The sequence below is a fragment of the Bos indicus genome, chromosome 8 (assembly GCF_029378745.1).
Source record: "Bos indicus isolate NIAB-ARS_2022 breed Sahiwal x Tharparkar chromosome 8, NIAB-ARS_B.indTharparkar_mat_pri_1.0, whole genome shotgun sequence".
NCBI lineage: Eukaryota > Metazoa > Chordata > Mammalia > Artiodactyla > Bovidae > Bos > Bos indicus.
The window spans coordinates 31,912,008-31,922,884 of record NC_091767.1 but is presented as its reverse complement, the minus strand read 5'-3'; the positions used below and the strand labels follow the sequence as shown (position 1 = coordinate 31,922,884).

Below are 10,877 nucleotides of genomic sequence, written 5' to 3'. Positions count from 1 at the left end.
TTGAATTTCTTTCAGTTTATAGCTATTGTTTTCACAGCCCTCAGTAGGGAAAGGAAGATCCCATAGGAAGATTCCTTAGAGAAGGAAATGGCAACCTACTCCACTATTCTTGCCTGGAAAATTCCGCAGACGAAGGAGTCTGACGGGCTACAGTCCATGGGATCACAGAGTCAGACACAACTGAAGTGACTTAGCATGAACAGTACACACTTGCTATTTCAGTTTCTGTAACATTCTATGTCTTATTGTCACTTAGGGGTAAGAGACGCTGTTTATGATCAGCTTGACAGTTGAGGGACGGTGAAGATATCAAAAGTTGGGAATATATTATGCTTGAAGAAGGATTAACAACACTGCATTTGTTAAATTAAAACAAAACAAATGTTTTTAATCTGAGAGATAAGCCATTATTTCCCCACAGACCTTCAAGAAGAGGATCAGATGGGCTCCCAGGACAGATGTGATCAAGAGGTAATTTTGAGGAATTTCAAGTTCTTTGGTGACTTTCCAAATATTCTCTAGATTACTAATTGAGGAGATATTTATATAAAAACTAATAGAGAAAATGAGAGGAACAAGCCAAAGAATGAGAGGGAAAAAAGAATGACGGCTGCATAGAGAAGCATACTCCTCTTTACTCCTCTGAAAGGCTGAGAAGAGCGAAGACAAAATGCTCTGTATGACTGAAATTGCTCTAAAATAAATACTCAAGGTGTGAGCTTTAACAAGTCATATCACCAGACTGATCCAATGTATGAATCTGAGAGTTCAATAAGGAGGTCTTCAATGTTCCTTTCAGCCTTAATCTCTGTTAATTCCTTTTCTTTTGTAGGCTACAAGGAATTTAAAATAAAATGAACATATTTCATGAAGCTGCTGAGTCAAATAAGCCATTTTGGAAAAAATGTTCTTGATGCTTTATACCTTCTGAAGAAATGAAGAGTATCTTCACTTTGCTTTAGTGTAGTTTTACAGGGAGTTGATGCAGATATGCAGCCAAAGACGCATACTCCTTGGAAGGAAAGTTATGACCAATCTAGACAGCATATTAAAAAGCAGAGACATTACTTTGCCAACAAAGGTCCATCTAGTCAAGGCTATGGTTTTTCCAGTAGTCGTGTATGAATGTGAGAGTTGGACTATAAAGAAAGCTGATCACCAAAGAATTGATGCTTTTGAACTGAGAGAAGTGGTGTTGGAGAAGACTCTTTGGACTGCAAGGAGATGCAACCAGTCCATCTTAAAGGAGATCAGTCCTGGGTCTTCATTAGTAGGACTGATGTTGAAGTTGAAACTCTAATACTTTGGCCACCTGATGCAAAGAGCTGACTCATTTGAAAAGACCCTGATGCTGGGAAAGATTGAGGGCAGGAGGAGAAGGGGAAGACAAAGGATGAGATGGTTGGATGGCATCACTAACTCAATGGACATGGGTTTGGGTAAACTCCGGGAGTTGGTGATGAACAGGGAAGCCTGGCATGCTGTGGTCCATAGGGTCGCAAAGAGTCGGACACAACAGCAATTGAGAACTGAACTGAGGCAGATATGATCAAACATCACATCACCATGCAGTGTGCCTCCTAGCCTCCCTTCCAACAATGCTGAACTTCAGAAATAGCTGGAAAAAGAAAGCATTTTCCTTGTGTTCAAGGTAGTAATACTGAAACTCAGAATGTCACGATCTTTTTTGAGGTTTGTCATTGATTTGAAATGTAGTCTAAAATAAATTAGTCATTGGTTTATGTCAGTGATTTATTCACATGCAAACTTCAAAGTTAGTCCTTATCTGCTTCTGTTTTTGGCAGACATATGAAGGAGATTGGAAAGACAGTCTGTGAAAGGCCTTGAGCTGCAGCAAGGCAGAGGTACACAAACATAAGGCCGTTTGTAATCATCATTATGCTGCTGTTTATTTTTGCTGAGTGACTCCATTTGACTCATAAACTCAACATTCCAGCAGTAAAAGCAAATGTGCTTTCTCCTTGGAAATTCATTTCATGTGTTTTTAGGGAAGGCAAGATTGCCCACTGGACAAAATTTCAGAAGGTGCAATTTCACATGAGTTCTTATGGTTTTTAGCTGAAGAAGCTATTTAAAGTTTTGCTTTCTAATTTTTTTTATGACATTCAAATCTTATTTCAATTAAATCTTAAAACAGTATCAAGCATATTTTTATCTGCAAGTTTCAGATTTGAAAGATAAGAGGGAGAAAGAAAAATAATGATCAGCAGAAAATTGTGTATCATCAACAATCAGAGAGAGAATGAACAAAAAAATGTTTCTAAATTGCATCATAAAATACTTATGAATAAACTTGACCAAGGAAGTGAAAGACATATACTGAGAACTATGAATCATTAATAAAGAAAACTGAAAATTATTCAAAGAAATGGAACAATAACCCATGCTCTTAAACTGGGAATAATATAAAAGGACCACACTACCCAAAACAATCTACAGATTTATTGAGATCCCTCAGTCAAATTACCTGTTTCTCAGAACTAGAACAAATAATCCCCAAATTTATATGCAACCATAAAAGAACCAGAATTGGCAAAGCAATCCTGAGGAAAAGGAACAAAACTGAAAGCATAATCTTCCCAGACTTCAGAAAATACTGCAAAGCAACAGTAAGCAAAACAGCATGGTACTGGCCCAAAAACAGACATATGGATCAATGGAAGAGAATACCGAGTCTAGAAATAGGCCCACACACCTAGTCAATTAATCTTTGACAAAAGAGGAAAGAATATATAATGGACAAAAAGACAGTCTCTTCAGCAAATGATGTTGGGAGAGTTAGACAGCAGTATGTGAATCAAAAAAGTTAGAACATACTCGCACACCATACTCAAAAATAAATTCAAAACAGCTTAAAGACTTGAGCAGAAAATTATACTGTAAAACTCCGAGAAGAGGATACAGGCAAAACATTCTGACATAAATTGTACCAGTGTTTTCTTAGGTCAATCTCCCAAGGCAATAGAAATAAAAGAAAAATAAATAAATAAACAAATAGGGCCTTACTAAATAAAAGCTTTTGCAAAGTAAAAGAAATCATAAACAAAATGAAAAAGAAAACCCACAGAACAGGAGAAAATATTTGCCAATCATGTGACCAACAAGGGACTAATCTCCAAAATATATTAACAGCTCATGCAGCTCAACAGCAACAATAAAAAAACAACCCAATCGAAAAATGGATAGAAGACATAAGTAGACATTTCTTCAAAGAAGACATACGGATGGCTAACAGGCACATGAAAAGATGGTCAACATTGCTAATTATTAGATAAATGCAAAACAAAAATACTATGAGGTATCACATCATACCAGTCAGAATGGCCACCATCAAAAAAAAAAAAAATCTATGAACAATAAATGCTGGAGAGGGTGTGGAGAAAACAGAACCCTCTTACACTGTTGGTGAGAATGTAAACTGATGTAGCCACTACAGAAAACAGTATGGAGGTTTCTCAAAATACTAGAAATACCTTTAGACTGTGAAATTTTTGCACATTGTTTTATGTCCGCGGATATGTTCCAGTGTCTCCAAATTTATAATCCATGGAAAGTTGAATCAAATTTTTACCCTACTGTTGTGTGAAAATTATATAAATCTTAATTATGTTGAATTGGGTAACAGTGTTTTTCAGGTCTACTATATCCTTCTACTTCTCTGTATATTCATTCTATTAATTTGTGCAAGTTTGATATTGAAACTCCAAATAAAAAATCTTATTTTATCTACTTAAAATACTGCAATATATAATGGAACTATATGTAACCTGATTCTGTTTTCCAAGTCTCCTATAAATGTGTTATCATACTTTCATAATTAAAAAAAATTATTTTTTGCCCACTCCTGGACAAAATTCTAATTCAGATACATACCCTCCTACGGTCACAGCAGCACTATTCACAGTAGCCAAGACACAGAGAAAACTTAAATGAACTTTGACAGATGAATGGATAAAGATGATGTGATACATACACACAGTGGAATACAACTCAGTCATAAAAATGAATGAAATAGTACCATTTGAAGCAACATGGATGGACCTAGAGATTATTATACAGAGTGAAATAGTCAGAGAGACAAATACCATATAACACTTACATGTGGAATCTAAAATATGACACAATGAACTTATCTATGAAACAGACTCACAAAAACAGAGAATAGACTTGTGGTTATGAGGGGTTGGCGTTAGGGGAGGGGCATATTGGGAGTTTGGGATTGCAAAGTACTATATATAAATGCAAAGTACTATATATAGAATGGATAAATGATGATGTCCTACTATATAGTACAGGGAACTCTATTGAATATTCTGTGATAAACCATAATGGAAAATAATACGAGCTCTACTGGCAGCTTCCAATGGGCAGGATGTCTCACAGGAAGTTCTCTGCTCCCAGGCACAGGTCCCTGGGCTTCCTGCCTCAGAAGCACAGCAGCCAGCACCATGGGAAGGTGAGGAGCTTCCCCAAGGATGGCTCTTCCAAGCCCCTGCACCTCACCGCCTTCCTTGCTACAAGGCTGGCATGACCCACATTGAGAGGGAGGTCGATAGGCCAGGGTCCAAGGTGAACATGAAGGAAGTTGTGGAGCCTGTGACTATGGTGGAGACTCCACCATGTTGACTGGGGCATCGTGGGCTATGTGGAAATACCCCAAGGCCTCTGGACCCATAAGACCATCTTTGCTGAGCATATCAGCAATGAGTGCAAAAGGAGCTTCTATGAGAATTGGCATAAATCTAAGAAGTAGGCCTTCACCAAGTACTGCAAGAAGTGGCAGGACATAGATGGCAAGGAGCAACTTGAAAGGGACTTCAGTAGCATGAAGTACTGCCAGGTCATCCATGTCATCGCCTTCACCCAGATGCTCCTGCTTCCTCTGCAGCAGAAGAAGGCCCACCTCATGGAGATTCAGGTGAATGGAGGCACTGTGGCTGAAAAACTGGACTGAGCCCATGAAAAGCTAGAGCAGCAGGTCCCTGTGAACCAAGTGTTTGGCCAGGATGAAATGACTGAGGTCATTGGGGTGATCAAGGGCAAAGACTACAAAGGGGTCACCAGCCGTTGGCACACTACGAAGCTGCCCCATAAGACCCACCGAGGGTTGTACAAGGGTGCCTGTATTGGGGCGTGGCATACTGCCTGGGTGGCCTTCTCTGAGGCTTGGGCTGGTCAGAAAGGGTACTACCACTGCACTGAGATCAACAAGAAGATCTACAAGATTGGCCAGGGCTACCTCATCAAGGACAGCAAACTGATCAAGAGAAATGCCTCTACTGATTATGATCTGTCTGACAAAAGCATCAACCCTCTAGGTGGCATCGTCCACTATGGTGAAGTGACCAATGACTTTGTCATGTGCAAAAGCTGTGTGGTGGGAACCAAGAAGCAAATGCTCACTCTGAGCAAGTCCTGTAGATAGAACTCAAGTTTATTGACACCACTTCCAAATTTGGCTATGGCTGCTTCCAGACTGTGGAGGAAAAGAAAGCCTTCTTGGGACCACTTGGGAAGGACTGAATTGCAAAGGAAGAAGGGGTCGAATAAAACAGATTATACAGCTGGTGGAATCTCAATAAAATAATTTTCCAGTGGGGGAAAAAAAGAAAATAATATGAAAAAGTATATATGTCAGTCAGTCAGTTCAGTCGCTCAGTTGTGTCCTACTCTTTGTGACCCCATGAACCGCGGCACACAAGTCCTCCCTGTCTATCACCAACTCCCGGAGTGGTGTCCCCTGCCCACTGAGTCAGTGATGCCATCCAGCCATCTCATCCTCTGTCATCCTCTTCTCCTCTTGCCCCCAATCTTTCCCAGTATCAGGATCTTTTCAAATGAGTCAGCTCTTCGCATCAGGTGGCCAAAGTATTGGAGTTTCAGCTTCAACATCAGTTGTACCAATGAACACCCAGGACTGATCTCCTTTAGGATGGACTGGTTGCATCTCTTTGCAGTCCAAGGGACTCTCAAGAGTCTTCTCCAACACCACTGTTCAAAAGCATCAAATCTTTGGCGTGTGTGTATGTATGTATATCAGATCAGATCAGTTGCTCAGTCATGTCTGACTCTTTGCGACCCCATGAATCGCAGCACGCCAGGCCTCCCTGTCCATGACCAACTCCCGGAGTTCACTCAGACTTGTGTCCATCGAGTCAGTGATGCCATCCAGCCATCTCATCCTCTGTCGTCCCCTTCTCTTCCTGCCCCCAATCCCTCCCAGCATCAGAGTCTTTTCCAATGAGTCAACTCTTCGCATGAGGTGGCCAAAGTACTGGAGTTTCAGCTTTAGCATCATTCCTTCCAAAGAAATCGCAGGGCTGATCTCCTTCAGAATGGACTGGTTGCATCTCCTTGCAGTCCAAGGGACTCTCAAGAGTCTTCTCCAGCACCACAGTTCAAAAGCATCAATTCTTCGGCACTCAGCCTTCTTCACAGTCCAACTCTCACATCCATACATGACCACAGGAAAAACCATAGCCTTGACTAGACAAACCTTTGTTGGCAAAGTAACGTCTCTGCTTTTGAAATGCTATCTAGGTTGGTCATAACTTTCCTTCCAAGGAGTAAGCATCTTTTAATTTCATGGCTGCAGTCACTATATATCTTTTAATTTCATGGCTGCAGTCACTATATATATATAACTGAATCACTTGGCTATATAACAGAAATCGCTCAGTCATGTCCACCTCTGTGACCCTATGGACTGTAGCCCATCAGGCTCCTCTGTCCCTGGGATATCCAGGCAAGAATACTGGAGTGGGTAGACATTTCCTTCTCCAGAATACCTTCCCGACACAGGGATCAAACCCAGCTCTCATGCATTGCAGGCAGATTCTTTACCATCTGAGCCACCAGAGAAGCCCATAGCAAAAATTAACACATTGTAAATCAACTATACTTCAAAAAAAGAAACTTTAAAAGATTACACAGCATGTTCGAATATCAATTCTTAACGCAGAGTCCGTTAATATAACATACGTACGGCTAAGGTTATTCCTCCTTTAGTATTAAATCTTGCAACTCAATATTTTGCCTCACAGAAAATTTTGAAAAACAAAAACTTATTTTAAATTCTATTTTATATCTATAATGTTTGATCAAAGCTTTAATTTTGTCACTGTGTATGTGAAACTGGATGGCCATAACAACAACAGTAGCTGTTTATTTGTCGGACACCATTTTAATAGAGCCACTTCCCTGGTGGCTCAGACGGTAAAGCGTCTGTCTACAATCTGGGAGACCCGGGTTCAATCCCTGGGTCAGGATGATCCCCTGGAGAAGGAAATGGCAATCCACTCCAGTACTATTGCCTGGAAAATCCCATGGACAGAGGAGCCTGGTAGGCTACAGTCCATGGGGTCGATAAGAGTTGGACACAACTGAGCGACTTCACTTCACTTCTATTATTATTTGCCAGGCAGTTGCCTGAAATAATCTTTATGTAAAACTCTTGAATCAGTGCTATTATTATTTCATTTTAAATTTAGGAAACTAAACCACAGGAAGATTGAGGAATAAACTATTGAAGTCTTATAGTGACTGAAGGCACAACTGAGATTTGAATGTATGCAGGCTGGCTCCAGAGTCCCATACATTTATTACAATTCTACAAACAGTCCCTTTTTCAAGGGCCTCTACTGATTTTGGGGGGACCTGGTCCTGTACATAAATAGTGATTGTATCACCATCATTTACTGTATGTTCACATGAAGTGTCAGTTAGCTCTGAATTAGGGTGGGGAGCTGGAATATGACACTTGGATGACAGCTAAAAGACACAATTTTAGTTCTGGCACTTGTCTTGACTTACTGTTTGATCTAGAATTAGTCATTAAACCTCCCTGGGCTACAATTTCTCAAGGGTAAATTAATTAAATTGTTGGCACATGAGATTGATAAAGTTTTTTTCCAAATGATTACATGGAGATTTTATAATAATAAAGAGTTTATTTAAAAATAATTGATATGACTTTATCCAATTTAGTAATGAAATCAATTCTACTGTTATAAAAATATGGAAGAAAATGTACATGGACTTGATTTGGATTTTTAATAAAAGGCCAGGTTGGTTCTTAAGAAAAAAACAAAACATAAGGATTTCCATCATAAGAGAGCATATAAGTATAACAAAAAAGCAATTGTTCACATGTTTATATTTTGGGTTAGTGTATTTTTTTCATTAAAAAAATACCTCTATAGGAAAAATATAAAATGCTACAATGATATAATACATGAATTCTCATAAAATTATAACAAGACAGGGAAGGGGCTTTTCCTTGATTTGTTAAAGCTATAATCACTTGGAAGAAACTTATAAGTATTATGCTGATTTAATCAATAGGATTGACTACATAGTATGATTCAGTCTCAAAACACTAGGTGTGGCCAGAACAGAGGTTGAAAATTACTAACTACTCTGATACTCTGGCCCATCACTGTTGGGTGAATAAGCACCAACTAACAAAACTAATGTAACTAGGAACCATTGGATGTTAGATGCATTATCAATATCCAGATTTTATACGTTTCTGTACTATTTTTAGTACTGGTAAATATGTGTAGGTGAACTAGAAGACAAAAGAAAACATGTGATTGTGATCAACAGGGATAAAGGAGCACTGTCTTGGGATTCTCTGTACTCTGGCATATCTTCTTCTGTGATCAATTTAAGTAATATTATCTCATATATAGCAAAAAAAAAAGAGGTTATTGGAGTCCCCAGGCATGTGCAAGGAATTCATTTTTAGTTTATATCAACAACAACAAATTTTATCAAAGCATTCAAGCTTTCCAGTGACACCATCATACCTATAGGACAAAGTCCTGGAATATACAATATTTTTAAAAAGGGGCCTGATTATCATTATGTTCTTTGAGGCATAGCCAGAAAATGACATTTATAAAAGAATCATGCCTTCCTAAAACCCCCACAAATTGCAAAATGCTTTCATAGACTTTATGGACTAGGAAACAACCAAGCGAAACAGATAACAGTATCCCGGGTTTTTCGAAGGGGAAACAAAGGTTCAAATACACTGTAAATTATACATTATTTAACTTTACAGTAGAGCTTTCAACCAAAGTATTTTGTTTCTAAATTAAAATATGTAAATATTTTCTTCAATTTTCACTATAAAAGTAAAAATCTGTGACTCCTACAAAACTTTCTGATGATACTAACATATCTGAGGAATAGGCCCAGTAAATTCATTTATTTGTTACGAAATTTATTAGGGATTTATTTGGAAAACAAATAGCTTCAGATGTGATAATAAAACAATTATCTAGAATATACAAAATTTTCCCTTAGAGTATAAAAATATCTAGCTCACAAATCTAATGCAAGATAGACATCTTAAAGACCAAACGTCTGTGTCTATCATCAAAGTCTTTAACTTTGCAAGGAGATGTGATCTACTATAATTGTATCCCTCTCTGTACAACTGTACACTACAAATACATCGTTGCTTTGGTTGAAAGATAAAGATTCAGTTGCTAGAAAAAACTTCCAGACTTGTTAAAAATGGTTCATTTTAATTGACGATATCTTTATTTCTTCTTTGCTGTAGGCCATATGTTACAACAGAAAGAATTTTTATTTGAGACAAAAAGATCTGAAATTGACTTTCTACTCATGCATCTACCATCTGTATGATATTAATCAAGCCACTGTGATGGACTTCTCTATGGTCAATCAGCGATATCATAGACCTCCTTCATCGCTGCCCTTTGCCAGATTCCTCTGAGCTCTGCCTGCCTGCCAAGATCTCTCATCTTCTTTGCTTGATCCATCACCAATTTTCTCCTCTGAACATGTGCTTGTGTATAATCCTGAGTTATGGACATTCCCAACCAGACTGATACCAACTAATTTTCAAGTGACCTTGCTGCAGGGATAGAAAATCTAGACCCTGGTCATCAGTCTGAGTACCTTGACCATTATTCTGCCAATTCTTTCTGCCTGACTTGAACATTATTCCTCTTCTAGGTCCTCATTCTGACTCTTCTTCTTCCCTCTTTCCCTCAGTGAACATGGAGTACAGACAGACTCATGTTTCATCAGGGCTCTTGGCTCTCGGTCTTGGCATCTCCTGTGCTGTTCTGTTATATCATGATCAGGCAATGGCTCAAAAATCACACTTCAGAACCCTTATCTATTTTTGATAAGGAGATCTTCTACAGATTCAATCCTTTCTCTTTGAAATTTTCAAATTTCTGTTCAAAGAAAATAACTTTACAGCCTTCTCATTGAACAAAATATAGATTTCAAGAATATATAAATGAGTTTGCTTTAATATCTACACTATTAATCTCTCTCACACAAATGTTCTGAATATTCTGTTTGTCCTCTTAGGTATATTTTCCACAATCCTCCACGTTATGCCTTGCCCCAGAAGACTGAATTCATCATCAGGCTACCTGGCTCTCTAGCTTTCATTTTGGCTTGAGTAATGGAAGGCTGTACTGGCAGGAAACCAGTGTGAGATGGTAGAGAGAGGCTGAGCTATTTGTGCCCCAGTCCCCACAATGCAGAGGGTAGATAGAGGCTGCATCCTCTAGTTGGGAAGCCCCTTTCTTACAACAGCAGCTCTAAGTAGGTCATGTAAACCTCTCTGTCTCCTTTCCCCGCCTCACTGTTACCAGCCCGTTCCCCTCTTCCTTAGTCCTACCTATACACACACATTAATAAATAGCATAATCATAAAATCCTTCTTACTCCTTTTGTATGTCACCTGCTTTTAATAGAATCTCGACTGATACAGTTTCCCCACACCAAGTTTAACAGAGTTGTATCTGCTGCAAGTGCTTAGCTCCCTTTTTAGAAATAATTGGTCCCTGAACGTAAAGGGAAGA

General features: G+C 38.8%; 1 pseudogene; it reads left to right on the top strand.

The window, feature by feature from the left end:
• Positions 1-4,393: 4,393 nt before the first annotated feature.
• Positions 4,394-5,724, top strand: LOC109562471 (large ribosomal subunit protein uL3-like; annotated as a pseudogene).
• The last annotated feature ends 5,153 nt before the right edge of the window (positions 5,725-10,877 follow it).